We start from the raw sequence: 17,267 nt of genomic DNA, 5'->3' as shown, positions 1-17,267 counted from the left end.
AGTGTATGCAAATTAATCCAATATAAAATCGGATTGTGGAGAGTATAAATATGGATCCGATATGAATCGCTGTGCCACCGATGCGACTAGATTGAATCGAACTGTAGCGTGTATGAAATTTAACCAATACGAATCATTCGTATGTTGTATACGATGAATCCTGATACGAATCGGTTTGTAAAGTGTATGAAATGAAACCAACATGAATCGGATTGTGCGACTATAAGGGGGCATAGTAGTGAGGCGAAGGTTTTAACGAATGAATCGGGACCATGACTGAACTGTTTGCCATGACAGAGGCATGAAACGGTCGGGCCTCGGCTGCAGCTGACAATGAACCGGACTCTGGAGCATGTACTGAAATGAGACCAAGAACAACTGGGGCACACCGGGACGAATCGGTGCATCACAGATGCGACTGGATTTGAATCAGAACGTGATACGTGACAGTGAAATGATTGCCATGACAGAGGCCTGAATCAGTGAGCCGTAAACTGCGACTAACAACGAACCAGACTCTGGAGCATGTACTGAAATGAGGCCGAAAAACAACTGGGGCACTCCGGGACGAATCGGTGCATCAGGGATGCCATTAGATTCGAATCGGAGCGCGGTAGTGACAGAGAAATTAGTGAAATGATTGAAATGATTGAAATGGTTGAAATGATTTGCTACGACTGAGACACGAGTAGGTGTGCCGCAATTTGCGACTGGCAACAACCTGTCTGTGGAGCATGGTACGGTGACCTAAAAAACATTTGTGACACGTTTAAAAGGAGCAGTGCAATACTGTTGCTACAAGGTTTGACTCGTAAGGAAGTACATAAGGTGTTGAATGTTTGTTAATGATAGCGGTGCGAGTGAGTGGCTAACGATACGGCTATGAGTAGAGTTTTACGAATGACTCGTAAGCTTCAATATCGAGATCTGGTGACAAGATATCTAACATAAATGCATGAAATGAAAGGTCAAATGTAAAACCCTACCTGCGACAGCCGAGCCAGACACTTTGTACAAAACCACGACGGTAACGAAAGCCTCGAGAACTTCGAAGACGGAACTCACGAACGCTAACGAATCTCGCATAGTCGGCCTAGTGACGTAGTACGTGCACAGGAAACCGACAAAGACCACAGGCGAGCGGGCTGGTTAAATACCCCCCGGGCTCCTTCCATAAATTCAGGCCACCATACTGGCCTTCCTACATATATATATATTTTTTTTTGTAACCCAACACAGTATTAAATATGATGCAAAGAATATGGATACACAATAAATATGCCCACCCCCCCTTATAATAGAAATAAAAAACTACCAATGAAATATAGTGGGGAACGATGAGGAACAGTCTATTAGCAAAATTCTAGAACAAGATAAAATTCCAACATAAATAAAATAAAAAGTTCATAAAATTCCATTGGATAGATGAGTGTTACGCTGCAGTAGGCAGCTCCCCCTGAGACAGGAACGGGTCTCTGGAAACACAAAAAATTAACACAGCTAAGTGCAGTATCAGTGAGTATTTTTAATGATATAAAAATGCCAAATGCAAACTCACATAAACAAAAGTATAAAAAAGCTGCAGCCATGCGTAGTATACTAAAGAACAATCCACTTAGGAGAACAACTTGTAGTGGCTGGAGTCCTCTGATCTCAGAAGTCGGAAGAACCACCCTGTAGCACAGAAGTGGATGTGATGTCACACAGTAAGCAGACTTGTTACTATAGTAATGAGTTTCAAAGCTATTATTGGCTTCTTTTTCAAACCAATGACTGGATGTAAGTCAGTGCTCTGTTTAAATAGAGGAGTGTCAATGGGAGCACTGGGCTCAGCCAATTGTGAGGGCCAAGCAGCATGCATGGGGAGGAAAAAGGGAGGGGAGCAATGCCACAGCACCGAGAGTTAATGACTGCACTCTGTCTCCCAAGTCCTCACACAGCACCAGAGGTACTACAGAGCCCAGCGGACTAGCGCTCTCTAGACACAAAATGCATACAAGACAAGGATTAAAATCTGAAAGTAATAAACAAAAGGAACAATACAGAAATGTTTTGTATGCATACAAACAGAAGCTAAGGCAGGCAGTTACCTGAGAGCAGGTACAATATGTGGATATAGTAAGCACTATGTAGGTCTGCTGCTGGTATATAACACAAAAGTAAAGGTGGGTCAGTAACACATAGCTGTATGATTAACATACCATATGTGTACATGGTACTGAGTACGTGGGGGAAAGTCCATACTGACGTTAAAGAAATTGCAGTTAGGCATCCAGCTTTTCAGAGTAAGAAGGGGCTCTGTGGATATGCAATCAAGAGAAAGCAGCACCAATCTACGTGTAGTATAGAGTTAAAACAGACACGCTTTAATATAAGGGGCGCTCACAGGATAGCAAGATAAAAACAGCATAAGATCATCAACGTCTCGTGATTCCATTCGGGTGGAGAGCTGGGGTCTGCAGCATCATACATTGCTGGCAGTGCCAGTGGCATCTGGGATCCAGGGCAGTGGGCAAAGGAGAGAGCCAGACGTTACCGAAGGAGACCGAGAGTCAGCGGTTGGCGTGATCGTAGCGGCACAAGTTTGGAGCATGCATGCTCCTTCTTCAGGCCTTCAAGCCTCCTTCTTCAGGCCTTGGGATCAAGGAGTGCAGCAATATTCCAGGCTTGTGCATGTTACTGAATCTCACAAACAAACTGTGCAGCACTCTTGTTTCCAGTTCACAACATGTGAGAGTTGGTCACTCACCTAGAGTGGCATCACTTTGGCTTTGCTGATCCAGCACCAGCCACAGTAGCTGATGGTACTTGTAGACATTAATTCACAGGAAACTGTGAAGGAATGATGTAGTTGTGTGGGCAGAGCCCCTCACAGGCATGCAATTTTGACAGGGAAAGGATGCAGATGCTGGAACATGTTACATGTTCCAAACTGAAAACCCTGACCTCTTTCCTTGTCAAAAGAAGTTTATTGAGTATACAATATTATAAAGATACATAAAGTAAGTTTACAAGGATCTATGAAGTAAGCTCATTGTTTTACAGTAGGGTTTATATAGGTAAATATCATGAAATTTCAAATATTAAACATTGGGTTCACGTAAACCTAAATTAAAGATATATATAATTTCCTTAGTTACTTTTGTAGGTATTTAAATGATTTATACCTACTATACATATTGTTTACAGGTAGAGTGTATATAGGTCAAATAAATTCTGATAATGAGCTTTAATCGTAAGGTGGAGAAAAGGAAAGAGAAAGAAGAAAAAGGGTAGAAAGGTAGAGGTATGGTCCACAAGCTTGTCCCGCTCGTCAGTTTATTATTCTTTTTAGTTCTCTTTGAAGCATTAGAATGAGTGTCTCTGTAAGTCATTTAATCTGTTACCATGGCAACAGGACAGAGTCATTGAAGTTTGACAGGAACTGTTGTTTTATCCAAGGATGCCAAAGTTTTTCAAATTTTGGAATTTGATTTTGATCGATGGCTACCATCTTAGCATGGGACATTGTATTATTCATTCTGTGAATTGTTTCTGCTAGTACCAATGTAGGAGATTTCCATGCCTTGGCCACTGTTTGTTTTGCAGCCGTTATTAGTTGGATCATAAGTTTGAATTGAGAGAGTGTTAACCATTCCGGTTTTAGATTAAGTAAAGTTATATATGGATCTGGTTGTATTATTTTTTTAAATATTTTAGATGCAATCACGAAGACTTCCTTCCAGAAGGTTTGGATTACTGGGCACGTCCACCATATGTGTAAATGTGTGCCTATTTCTGGGCATCCTCGAAAACAAAGAGCTGAGGTATTAGGTGAATATTTTGCCACTCTAGCGGGTACAAAGTACCAGCGAGTTAGGACTTTATAATTTGTCTCCAGTGCTAAGATGTTGGGTGAAGATGACTTAGATGTGAGCCATATGTTAGACCAGTCCGTGTCTTCTAAAGTTCGTCCCAGGTCCTCCTCCCACCTCTGAACGTAAGAGGGTCTATTAAGATTTGCTACTCCATATAATTGATTATAAAGTGATGAAATTGTACCTTTAGCAAATGGATCTTTTGTACAGATTGATTCAAAAATGGATAATTGGGATAATGGTGTATCCCCCTTTAGGAATGGTGTATAGAAATTTTTGATTTGGAGATATCTAAATATCTCAGAGTTTGGTAGATCATATTTTTCTCTAAGCGATGGGAATGAAAGGAATGATTTAGATGCTATGAAGTCATTTAGTGTCTGAATGCCTGATGTTGTCCAAGCTTTAAAAGAATTTGGGTAGATCCATGCCGGATAAAAGGCCAGATTTCTGATAAAAGAAAGGAGAGGATTGTGTGGAGATTGTAACTGATATTTGGTTTTTAGTTTATCCCAGAGAGATAAGAAGTGTTTAGTTATGGGATTATGAATTTTAAAGCGGTCTTTAGGATCAAGCCATAATAAGTTTGATATTAATAGAGGGTCATTTTCTGAAGCCTCTATAAATACCCATAATGGGATTTCCTGTTTTGCATGGTATTTGGACAGACTGGCCAAATGTGCTGCTCTGTAGTAGTTAGTAAAATTAGGGTATCCCAGGCCTCCTTTATTTTTGGGAAGATGTAGTGTGTGTGTATAGGTATACGTGGTTTAGAAGAGCCCCATATAAACGAAGTTGCTCTTTTTTGTACTATTCTCAAAAAATAGGAAGGAATTGGAATAGGGAGGACTCTGAATAGATAAAGCAATTTGGGTAGAATAGTCATTTTGATTGCATTAATCTTCCCTATCCAGGATAAAGGTAGTTGCGACCATTGTTTTATTAGATTTGTGATCTGTCTTAATACAGGAGGATAATTGGTTGAGAATAAGTCAGAATGAGATGCTGTTAAATGAATTCCAAGATATGGGATTGATTTTTCTGCCCATGTGAATGGGAGTGCAGCCCTAGCCGGGATCAATTCCATGTTTGTGAGTGAAATATTAAGCACTAGGCATTTCTTAGGATTAATCATAAGGCCGGATAGGGCTGCAAATCCATCAAGAGCTGGTATTAAGTTAGGACCAGAGACCTGTGGTGATGATAGAAAAAGTAATATATTGTCTGCAAATATACATAATTTGTGTGTAATACCTCCTACTTCAATGCCAGTTATAGTTTGGTTTGTTCTGATGTATTGGGCCATGGGTTCGAGTATAAGGGCAAATAATAAGGGAGATAATGGGCAACCCTGTCGGGTACCTCTTTCGATATTAAAGGCATCAGATTTGTATCCAGCATATTTTATATAGGCTTTGGGTTTATTATATAATGCTTTGATCCATGTTAAAAAGTGGGGTCCAAAACCCCATTTTTGTAATGAATATTGCATATATTGCCAGGATACTGTGTCAAATGCCCTCTTAATATCGAGAGATAGAAAACATAAGGGGATTTTCCGTTTTTTAGCAATATGTGCCAATAACACTGCCCTGCGTATATTATCGCCTGCCTGTCTATTTGGCATGAAGCCTACTTGATCTCTATGTATTAATTTTCCTATAACGCTATTGAGGCGTTTTGCTATTATTTTTGCTAATAATTTAATACCAAGGTTTAACAGAGAGATAGGCCGATAATTCACACAGGAAGTATCATCAGAAAGGGGTTTTGGGATCATACAAACAATTGCCATGAGTGTTTCTTGCCGAAAAGAATGTCCATCTAGAAGTTTGTTAAAAGTTTCAGTGAGAATGGGAGAGAGTATTTCTGAGAATGTTTTATAGTATAAAGCCGAGTAGCTGTCTGGGCCTGGTCTTTTGTTAAGTTTTAGGTCTTTTATGGCGTTAGCAACTTCATCTATAGTTATAGGCTCATCCAAACTGCTTTTTTGATTCTGAGATAACTCAGGTAAGGTTATTTTTGAGAAGAAGGATTCAGCCTCTGTAGGATTAAATTCATTGTTTGTCGTGTATAAAGTTGCGAGATGTGAGTGAAATTTATGGACTATTTTAACTGGATTACAAGTATAAACATTTTTTGATAATTTCAAACGTATTGGTTTGAAAGATTTGTTAGTTGAATTTAATGCCCGAGCCAAATATGTACCTGGTTTGTTTGTATTCATGTAGAAATTGTGTTTGGAGCGTTTGAGGGATTTATCAACTGACTCAGTGAGAAATAGATCGTATTCCAATCTAGATTTTTCCAGATGAGATTTTGTACTCTGAGATGGATTATCTTGGAATGATATGTAGGCTGCATTAAAATTGAGTTCTAGTTTTTTTGCTAGATTTTTGCGTTCCCGTTTAAATAGTGCCATTTGTCTTTGTATTGTACCACGCAAGACAGGCTTATGAGCTTCCCACAGTGTTATTGGGGAGATGTCTGTTGTATTATTAATTGATATGTATTCCTTTAAAGCTTGTTCAATGGCCATCTGATGTAGTGGGTGTTTGAGCATTATGTCCGGTAAGTACCACGTTGGGTCATGCGCTTTTGGTATGGCTGAGGCTATAGTAGTGTATACTGCATTATGGTCAGACCACGGAATCGGAATTATATCTGATGCAATAATTTCTGGTATCATTCCTATTGTTAGAAAAATATGATCTATTCTGGTGAAGGTTTGATGAGGGTGCGAGAAATAAGTGAATTTCTTTTTCATTGGGTTACTTTCTCTCCACGAATCTACCAGATTGTATTTGGAAAGAAGTTGAGAAAAAGGTAATCTAGAGGTTATTTTGGATGGTGTAAAAGGTGATTTATCTAGAAATGGGAGGAGGACCTGGTTCGAATCCCACACATTATCACTGTTCCTATTTTGTGTGTATTAATCACTTGTAATATATGTGAGAAGAATGGTGTAGGTTGTTTGTTAGGAGCGTAGTAGGAAATCACCGTGATTGCTGTATCCATTATATAACCCATGAGTATCAGGTATCTACCTTCTGGGTCTTTAATTTCTGATGATAAGGTGAATGGTGTGGATCGGTGAAATGCAATTAGAGTTCCCCTTTGCTTGGTACAGGCAGAAGCCGTGTAAATTTGTTGATAAAAAGGAGAAATATATTTTGGAGTAGAATCTTTGGTGAATTGTGTTTCTTGGAGGCATACTATGTGAGCCTTCTTGTTACGGAAAGTACGGAAGGCTTTGGTCCTTTTTTGAGAGACATTTATTCCCTGAACATTCAGGGAAAGTATATTCAGTGGTGCCATGGCAACAGATCAAATAGTTTTGACTTACTTTTTGTTATGCAGAGCTGACTGCGCAGATCAACCTCTGTGGACTGAAGAGATGAAAAGATAGAAAAGAAACCAGTGAATCCTGGAGTAAAGAGTAAACAAAAAACATATGAGATTAGATGTTACATTGTATAAATTATTTTTTGCAAGTAATCACAATTTACCCGTGAAAGAGAATAAATATCTCTCTCAGGGGAATAAGTGCCTTCGTCACACTCCCACATAATATGGTTGGGAGAATGAGGAGGGCTAATGGGGGTACACGGAGGTGCTATGTCAAAAGACATCAAAATGATGTTTCATTAATTGGAGTGCAGAATATACAGTAGGTGCCGCCGACATTGTGTTTCCAGCGCGATGGGATTGCGCTGGAAATCACCGCTGCGAGGCTGTGCTTCTCACGCTCGCTGCCCCGAGACCATCCGCGATGGGTCTCGCGCTGTTAATTAATACATTCTCAAACTGTTGTTGCTACATGTAACCGCGGGGTGGCGCTGCACAAAAACCTTTGTGCGCATGTCAGCTTTTGTTCAGTCTTTCTCTGAGACCCCGGTTCGATCCCAGCCATGGCCAATCTTTTTTGTCTCATGATGATGCATCTCATGGGTCATCACACTACTACTGTGGCAAAAGAAGGTCATGTGAAGGTGGACCAGCGGCTGCATGTCAGCCTTTAATGCCCAGTGTCCAGAGTTCGATTCCCCAGTTAATTTTTTTTTTTATTGTCTTTTTTTAATAGAGTATATTCGAGTACAGTACTGTATGTACCGTATTTGATATGTGTTACTGTATGTTTTAAATGTCTAATAATATATGCTTATTAAATAGAGTATTGTAAATGCAATTGTATGCAAATCATGTCTGCACAGATGTTTTTACTGTACAGTATCTTATCAAATATCTCAATGCAGTTTCAGGGTCCTTTCATACAGTACTGTACATGCACCAAGCATTTCAGCATGGGCTGTATTACAGCACAGAACCCCCATGATCCCGGCCTGCAGATGGTGGGGAAATGACGTACTGTACAGTACAGGATTGTTCCCCTACTGTACTGTATAGTAGAGTACCTGTACTCCTACTGTACTGTACTGTATGTACTTTTTTTTTTGTCCACCGCTGCCTGTAGTGTTGCCAAACAGCCCTTTCCATGCTGTTTGCATTAAGGGTAAAAAGTCAGTGGGCACGGTACAGCACACATTGCACCCTGGCCGGGGGGGGGGACTCTGCACGGACCAATTAAAGTGTGTCTGCTCCGTGCTCTTACACAACTGCTGCCCAGCCCGTTCACTGTACAGTACTGTACAGTACATGTGTGCCGCTCCGCGCTCATGCACCCTTCAGCCGGCGTGAGACGCCATTCGGCAACACTATAAATTACCGTATGGTCTTTGTAGTTCTGCCATGCAGTGACGTGTTCATGGTCTTTGTGGTGGAAGGGGCAGTTACCCTGTACAATACTGTATTTGCTACAGTATTCAGTACTAAACACTGTTTCTGTGCTCACCTGTAGCAGAATCGGGAGTGATTTTCCATTGATTGAAAATGAAATGAAAATGAAATAAATATACTGTATATATACTGTACTGTATGCAAAAAAAAAAAAACATCCCAAAAAGATCTTTACCGCTGTTCACCAAGTTGGTGGCTACAGTAGTACTGTACAGTAACTCTCTTGGTCCAGCAAGTACTGTAACTTCCTTATGCCCTGATGAAGTTGGGGGGGTCTTCAGGTCTCTCAAACGTGTTGAATGTCTTTAATGCAAGCCAATAAATCAATTCGGACTCTTATCATTGGTCTGGCACTCCTATTGGTACTGTACATATTATTTTTCTGGTAACCTTATGGGCACCCACTGGAAGTTATCACTGTCTTGTAAAAGCAGCCTAAGTCAGCGAGAAAACTAAATGTTTTTTTTTTTCTTCTCAAAACCTTATACTGTATAAACTAAGAGTACAGTACTGTACGTCCCAGTGCCTCTTGGATGCTTTTTTTTTCTTCGTCACAGGCATAGAACAAATCTGACAGGGCTTTTACTGGACCTCCGTACTCCGTTTTGTTATACAAATCCACCTTAATCTGCAGTACTGGACAGTACAGTACAGTATAGTACTGTACAGTATACAGTACACTGCTTCACTCCAGACTCGTAATGCGTTTCTCAGATCCCCCGCATGCTCTCCACAGGGAGCAGTGGAGATGTTTCCATTCACCAATTACTGTACAGTATAAAAATTTACAGCTTGTGGAAAGCTTTATCTGTAACAGTTCATGTTGTTTGCATTAAGGGTAAAAAGGTTTTAGATTATTATTATTATTACATTTTAAAGATACTGTACCTGTACCTGTACTTTAGAGTATTTGTGTTTTTTTTATTTACTGTATGTTTAATGTGTACGGTAATTTGGTGTAAGGTTTTCCACCTGACAATGGGTTCAGTACAGTACTCTGCCACTCGAAAGGTTTGCTTGTGCCCCAAGGTCTGGGGGCACAGACCTTGTACAGTACAGTACAGTACTACAGTAGCAGAAGGTTAGCCAATTTTAACTACATTTTCCTTTGTTTTTCTGTGACACCTTCCTGTTGCGTTTAACTGGAAGTTGCCCAAGACAGGCCGATCAACAGCTGAAGGCACGATACATCTCTGCCCCATAACTGTATCTATTTTCCCGTAGAAATTTGCAACTTGCATTCCAATACACTGTACAGTACACGTGATGTACAGTACAGTACAACTGGCAGATACAGTACAGTAAGCAAGAGTTTGAATCTACTGTCAATCGGAAACCTTCTGGCTTTTAAAAGAATCATGGCATGTTGGGAGACCGATGTCTGGGAGGTGCACATACAGTACTGTACAGTACTGTACAGTACACTACAGTACAGTTGCAATCATCAATTCAGAAAAAGTGTGAACCTTTTTCTCTAGCAGAGTCCCAACAGCCATTGTTCATCAATCTTCAAAACCAAGTCCTGGCGACATCATGTCTGGCACCATGACAACGTTTCCATTCAAATACAGTACCTGTACTGCCCTGGCTCAGCATTCTACTGTAATGGTTCACATTGCTGTACAGTAAAGTACAGTACAGTACTGTATCTTGTCTATCTGCCCAGATTTGTAGGTGCTGTACTGCTTTTAGTAGTGAATCCAAAATGATTTCCCAGGACATACTGTAAGCAGACGAAGGCGGGAGAGGCGTCTTGCCGGGCATAGCATGAAACAGATCCAGTCATGGCTGCTGACGTGGGATATACTGTACAAGCATCTCTACTCTCTACAGTACTCTGCCACTCAAAAGGTTTGCTTGTGCCCCAAGGTCTGGCTCATGACATACTGTACAGTACTGTACTGTACAGTGTACAGTACTATAAGCTGAAGGTTAGCCAATTTCAACTACAGTAGTAAGGTTGGCAAAGTGAATAAATATTACATTTTATATACTGTATAAAGAAACATGGTCTCTCATACTGTTCATAAACTATTTTTATTTAATGGAGTCCAGCAAAAATAAACTGTACAAATTGTTTAATAACAGTAGTTATTTTTTGCTCCTGCCAGGAGGTTCTGCCGTCTAAGCAGTGCCAGGAATAGATACTGTACATAATGTACTGTACTGTATGGTAGAAAGACTAAATTAAAAGTACCATAGACATACAGTACAGTACAGTAGGCACCGCCCATGGCGCTCATTCTCTTCCTCGGCTCTCAAGGTTGCAATGTGAACAAAGCGGGGGGGGGAGGGGAGCGATAATTTAAGCTTGCTAAGCCAGAGCTGTGAGAAAAAAGATAAAAAGTTTCAGCCTTAGGCAGTCTGTTACTGTTTGTAGGACACAAGGTTGTCTAGCACTGAAAGGTGTCCCTCCTCCCACCCACACCAATCAACAGCACAGCAAAATGGTACAGTACAGTTTCTGCAGTGTCTAAAGCACATTACTGTAACTACTGTACATGATATTATTTAACACTGTAACTTTAGTGTCTTTATTACAACTTTGACCAAGGGCATTCTCGTGACATCCTGAGGAATTCGTTAACTTTGTCCCTACAAGCTTGCACATTGTCCCCATGGAATCTTTTGTGGACAAAGTCAAGAATGGTTGCTTTCAGATTTGCGGGGATTCCTGGTTTGCGATTATCACCATCAAAATTAACCCTCTTGGTCCACTGCTGGTATTGCTCCCATGATATTAAATGTTTAAAAACAAGCCGGGCCATATTGCCTGGTTTGTTGACCGAATGCAGGACTATAAGGGCTGTATCCTCTTCAGTTATGACTGGGAGGGCACAGTCTGGTAATGGAGACATGGTCTTTTTCATTCTTGACACCGACGATACCCTGCTGCCTGTAGCGCTTGTCGTTGGGTATGTCAAGGACACTAGGCTTGGATTGCTTCTGACTGGGGTGGTCATAGAATTCAAGGGTATGGCAGAAGTGAAGGACACTGGGCTTGGATTGCTTCTGACTGGGGTGGTCATAGAATCCAAGGGTGTGGCAGAAGTGAAGGACACTGGGCTTGGATTGCTTCTGACTGGGGTGGTCATAGAATCCATGGGTGTGACAGATGTGAAGGACACTGGGCTTGGATTGCTTCTGACTGGGGTGGTCATAGAATCTATGGGTGTGACAGATGTGAAGGACACTGGGCTTGGATTGCTTCTGACTGGGGTGGTCATAGAATCCAAGGGTGTGGCAGAAGTGAAGGACACTGGGCTTGGATTGCTTCTGACTGGGGTGGTCATAGAATCCATGGGTGTGACAGATGTGAAGGACACTGGATTTGGATTGCTTCTGACTGGGGTCGTCATAGAATCCAAGGGTGCCACAGCAGTAACTTTGTCATACATTGGTGGTGTCAGAGGTATTTGCAAAATAGGAGAAAGAGGAATCTGTGAATCGCCACCCATCTCTTGTGGTGCCATGTAATCCCCTTGCAAATTCATCTGGCTAATTCTGTGCAACCAAGTGTTCGCAAACTCCTGCTCCAGCCTCTCTTGCCCAGCCTTGAGTTCTTCCTGTCCAGACTTAAGTTCTTCATGTCCAGTGTGAATCTGCAGTATGTACTCCACTGCTCCCACTAGTGTTTTACGCAGTAAGCGCACCTGGCGTTCCAGCCGCTTGAGATGCATAAGGGGTTCACTATTATGCTGTCTGTCAACTGCCTGCTTCAAAAAATGCTTTCTCTTTTGAAGTCCATGAACCCTTTTTACTTCAGATGCAGGGAGTTTGTCAACTTCAGGTGTTGCTGGCTGTGCTGGGGTTACAGTGCGCACAGGCACTATGGATGCAGATGCTGCAGAAAGCCCAGGCAGGTCATCCACTTCAAGTGTTGCTGGCTGTGCAGGGGTTACATTCCGTGCAAGCGCTTCTGATGGAGCCAACAGTGCATAGATTTCAGGTGCAGCATGGAGTCCATGGAATTTAGGTGTTGGGCAAAATGTTAGCTCCTCTCCCTTCCTCAGCCGTTCTGCGAGAGCCAGTCCCTCTTCTGAAACTGTTGATTATAAATACAGTATTGCGGTCAGTTCTTTAGTTGTAATAATGTCTTTAGTACAGTAGTAATAATGCTTTCTTCATTTCTAAAACTGTATGTTTCTATTTCTCACAAACCACAATTACTGTACAACATTCTAAAAACATTAGATTTTAGAGGACACGTTATGTACAAAAGGCAAATCCACTTTGCACTACAAGTGCAAAGTGCACTTAAAATTCCACAGAAAGTGCACTTGGAAGTGCAGTCGCTGTGGATCTGAGGGGTACAGTAGATCTGAAATGAGGGGAAGCTCTGCAGTCTTTTATCATCCAATCATGTGCAAGCTAAAGTGCTGTTTTTTTATTTTCCTTGCATGTCCCCCTCAGATCTACATACAAAAAACCACACCAATTACTGTATGAAGGGAGAAACAAAGTACAGGTTATACTGTATCAGACTACAAAATATACAGTAGCAGAATACTAATGTACAGTACTGTATCTCTATAGTAAGTCCAATTACAGGTACTGTAGATTGCAGTACAGTACCTGTACAGTACTGTACATGCATTTTCACTCAGCAACAGTATTACTATATGAACTGTTCAGTAACTCACCCACAACTGTAGCAATAACAGAATTCTTCTTTTTCTCTCGTCTCGGTTTCTTGGGCTGAGGAACCGGATTTACATTTTCCTTGTTTTTCTCTGCCACCTTCCTGTTGCGTTTGACTGGAAATTGTCTACCCAAGACAGGCCGATCAACAGCTGAAGGCACGATACATCTCCGCCCCATAACTGTATCTATTTTCCCGTAGAAATTCGCAACTTGCATCCCAATACACTGTACAGTACACTTCTGACTTTTAAATGAATAATGGCGTGTTGGGAGACCGGTGTCTGGGAGGTGCAATCATCAATTCAGAAAAGGTGTGAACCTTTTTCTCTAGCAGAGTCCCAACAGCCATTGTTCATCAATCTTCAAAACCAAGTCCTGGCGACATCATGTCTGGCACCATGACAACGTTTTCATTCAAATACAGTACCTGTACTGTCCTGGCTCAGCATTCTACTGTAATGGTTCACATTGCTGTACAGTAAAGTACAGTACAGTACTGTATCTTGTCTATCTGCCCAGATTTGTAGGTACTGTACTGCTTTTAGTAGTGAATCCAAAATGATTTCCCAGGACATAAGTAGACGAATGCGGGAGAGGCGTCTTGCTGGGCATAGCATGAAACAGATCCAGTCATGGCTGCTGACGTGGGATATACAAGCATCTCTAAGAGTCGTGCAATATCACGCCAGTGGCAATGCACATCCAAGAAAACGTGCCATCAAACATCTGGATAAGTAAGTACTGTACCAATCTGTACGATAATTTATTTAGAACCACAAGTACCAGAATTCATAGCGCACTGACAGGCACAGCTGAATGTTTTTAAAATACACAGTATAATACGCTGCACTATGAAAATATAAATCTAAATAATAAAAAATATTATTGTGCTATAAATCAACAACAATAAAGTGATATTCGTGCAATCCAATATTGCAAAAAAAGGGACAATGTGCATTCACGTGAAAAATTCTGTAAGTATAACCTCCAGAAAAATTATTATATGTTAAAGCAATCAAAGCCCTTCAAAAAAATAAATGCATGATTTATGAGACATGTGCAACGCTACTGTAGCAGCTGATTCAAAACACTGTAGAAGCACTGGTTTTAGAGACTTCATTGGTCTCATACTGTACAGTACTGTACTGTAGTTACTGTAGGGGTGGCTCACAGGACGTTACTGTACTGAATGGGGGCACTGTGGCTGAGCTTTCCTTTTTTCTTTTTTAATAAAAACATGAATTTAAGAAAACCAGACTGACCATCCCTCTTTTTTCTGCAGAGTTCTGTCTGTGCATATTGACGCATTAATGCGTGAGGATGATGAACGGACTGCTGCACAAGTACAGAGGTTGCTGCTGTCTGAGCATGGGATTAGCGTGTGTAAAGGACTTGTTCTCAAAGTCCGTCGGGCTTTAGGTTGGCAGTGGCAACGAGCTAAGTATGAATATTTTAAAATTTATTATAACTAATGTATAATCCGTTACCCCATTTACCCCACTTACTGTATGATGTGTGATTTTTAAATGCACTTTTAAATAATACTGTACAGTATGACAATCCTCTGTGTTTACTGTACTGTACATTGTTACCGTAGGTTTTCACCAATGACGAGAGAAATCAACAAGCAGAAACGGGTGGCTCACGCCAAGCTCTGGTTGGAAACAGGCGAAAATTTCCGTCATATGCTTTTCACTGATGAATCCACAATTTCGCTTGTGAGATTCAATACAATGGCATTCTGCAAAAAAGGACACCTGTCTACTAAGCCACAGCCAAAACATCCCGTTAAAATCCATGTGTGGGGTGGCATCTCAAAGTTTGGACCTGGACCATTGGTGCTATTTGAAGGTACAGTACTGTACAGCTGCCACAACCTGATTACAACTCCCTCAATCTTTTTATTCAATTGCTTTAATGTCGTGCGTCTTCTGTCATCACAGGTATTATGGACACCGCATTTTTCAAAGAGCATATAGTCACCAATGCGCTGGTTCCATACCTAAAGCAAGTATACCCAGATGGATGCCGTGTGATAATGGACAATGATCCGAAACATTCCTGTGCTGCACCATTTATGGCCAGTAATGGGGTAAACTGGTTGCGGACACCCCCAGAGTAATAATTTTTATTTATTTTTTATTCTTTACTGTTGTCATTTTTTTTACAATGATTTCTAATTAATTTTTGTCCATTTGTTTTGATATTTTGAACATTTGGTCTCTGTGTTTCATTTGCCACTTTTGTTTTTTAACCAATATTTATTACTGTACAAATATTTTTAGATGAGAATTACATACAAAACATACTGTACAGTACAGTACTGTGTAGCAAGGGATAGACATCCAACGGTTACAGTACAGTACAGTAGGTTGCAAAGTGCATTAACAGTGCTAAACATACTGTACAGTACAGTACTGTACAGTACCTGTACATGTTATGTGCTTACTGTACAGTATATACAGTAGTAAACAATCCCCAAAACACAGTACTGTACTGTAAGAGTCCAAAGACACGTTTAACACTTACAGTAATTATTAACAAGAACCATGCCAGTCATTTTCCACTTTTGACACTGTACAAAGATTGCAATTTGAACCTTTTTGCTTGTGTACTTACTGTATGCTCACTGTGTTTACAGATCACCGGATATGAACCCCATTGAGATGGTGTGGGCACATCTGAAGGGGTACCTCAAAAGGGTACACAAACCGACAAACAAGGTGGAGCTAATTGATGGGATTCTTAAGTTTTGGAGAGACATTCTGACCATTAAAATCTGCTGTGACACAATTGACCACATAAAGAAGGTCTTGCCGGTGGTGATTGAGAGGAATGGTGCAGCAACCAATATGTGATTACTGTACTGTACTGTTTATTTTTGCTGGACTCCGTTAAATAAAAATAGTTTATGAACAGTATGAGAGACCATGTTTATTTATACAGTATATAAAATGTAATATTTATTCACTTTGCCAACCTTACTACTGTAGTTGAAATGGGCTAACCTTCAGCTTACAGTACTGTACACTGTACAGTACAGTACTGTTTGTCATGAGCCAGACCTTGGGGCACAAGCAAACCTTTCGAGTGGCAGAGTACTGTACTGAACCCGTTGTCAGGTGGAAAACCTTACACCAAATTACCGTACACATTAAACATACAGTAAATAAAAAAAACACAAATACTCTAAAGTACAGGTACAGTATCTTTAAAATGTAATAATAATAATAATAATAATAATAATCTAAAACCTTTTTACCCTTAATGCAAACAGCATGGAAAGGGCTGTTTGGCAACACTACAGTATAGGCAGCGGAGGACATGGATGTGCTGTTGATTTGTGTGGCTCACAGCTCTGGCTCAGCAAGCTTAAATTACCGCTCCCCTCCCCCCGCTCTGTTCACATTGCAACCTCTTAGAGATGCTTGCACTGTACTGTATATCCCACGTCAGCAGCCATGACTGGATCTGTTTCATGCTACTGTATGTCCGGCAAGATGCCTTTCCCGCCTTCGTCTACTTACTGTACAGTACAGTATGTCCTGGGAAATCATTTCGGGTTCACTACTAAAAGCAGTACAGTACCTACAAATCTGGGCAGAAAGACAAGATACAGTACTGTACTTTACTGTACAGCAATGTGAACCATTACAGTAGAATGCTGAGCCAGGACAGTACAGGTACTGTATTTGAATGGAAACGTTGTCATGGTGCCAGACATGATGTCGCCAGGACTTGGTTTTGAAGATTGATGAATAATGGCTGTTGGGACTCTGCTAGAGAAAAAGGTTCATACCTTTTCTGAATTGATGATTGCAACTGTACTGTAGTGTACTGTACAGTACTGTACAGTATGTGCACCTACCAGACATCGGTCTCCCAACACGCCATGATTCTTTTAAAAGCCAGAAGGTTTCCGATTGGCAGTAGATTCAAACTCTTGCTTACTGTACTGTATCTGCCAGT

At 40.8% G+C, this 17,267-nt stretch overlaps 1 long non-coding RNA gene across 1 annotated transcript; it reads left to right on the top strand.

Annotated features, from left to right (window-relative positions):
- The first annotated feature begins 14,993 nt into the window (after window positions 1-14,993).
- LOC141129853 (uncharacterized) lies at window positions 14,994-16,050 on the top strand. The gene is made up of 3 exons (XR_012241884.1): window positions 14,994-15,149; window positions 15,242-15,416; window positions 15,940-16,050. It is a non-coding gene; the product is annotated as an uncharacterized lncRNA (long non-coding RNA).
- Window positions 16,051-17,267: the final 1,217 nt, after the last annotated feature.

This window comes from Aquarana catesbeiana, linkage group LG02 (genome assembly GCF_042186555.1).
Source record: "Aquarana catesbeiana isolate 2022-GZ linkage group LG02, ASM4218655v1, whole genome shotgun sequence".
NCBI lineage: Eukaryota > Metazoa > Chordata > Amphibia > Anura > Ranidae > Aquarana > Aquarana catesbeiana.
The sequence above is the reverse complement of the archived record's forward strand: the minus strand, read 5'-3'. Positions and strand labels throughout refer to the sequence as shown.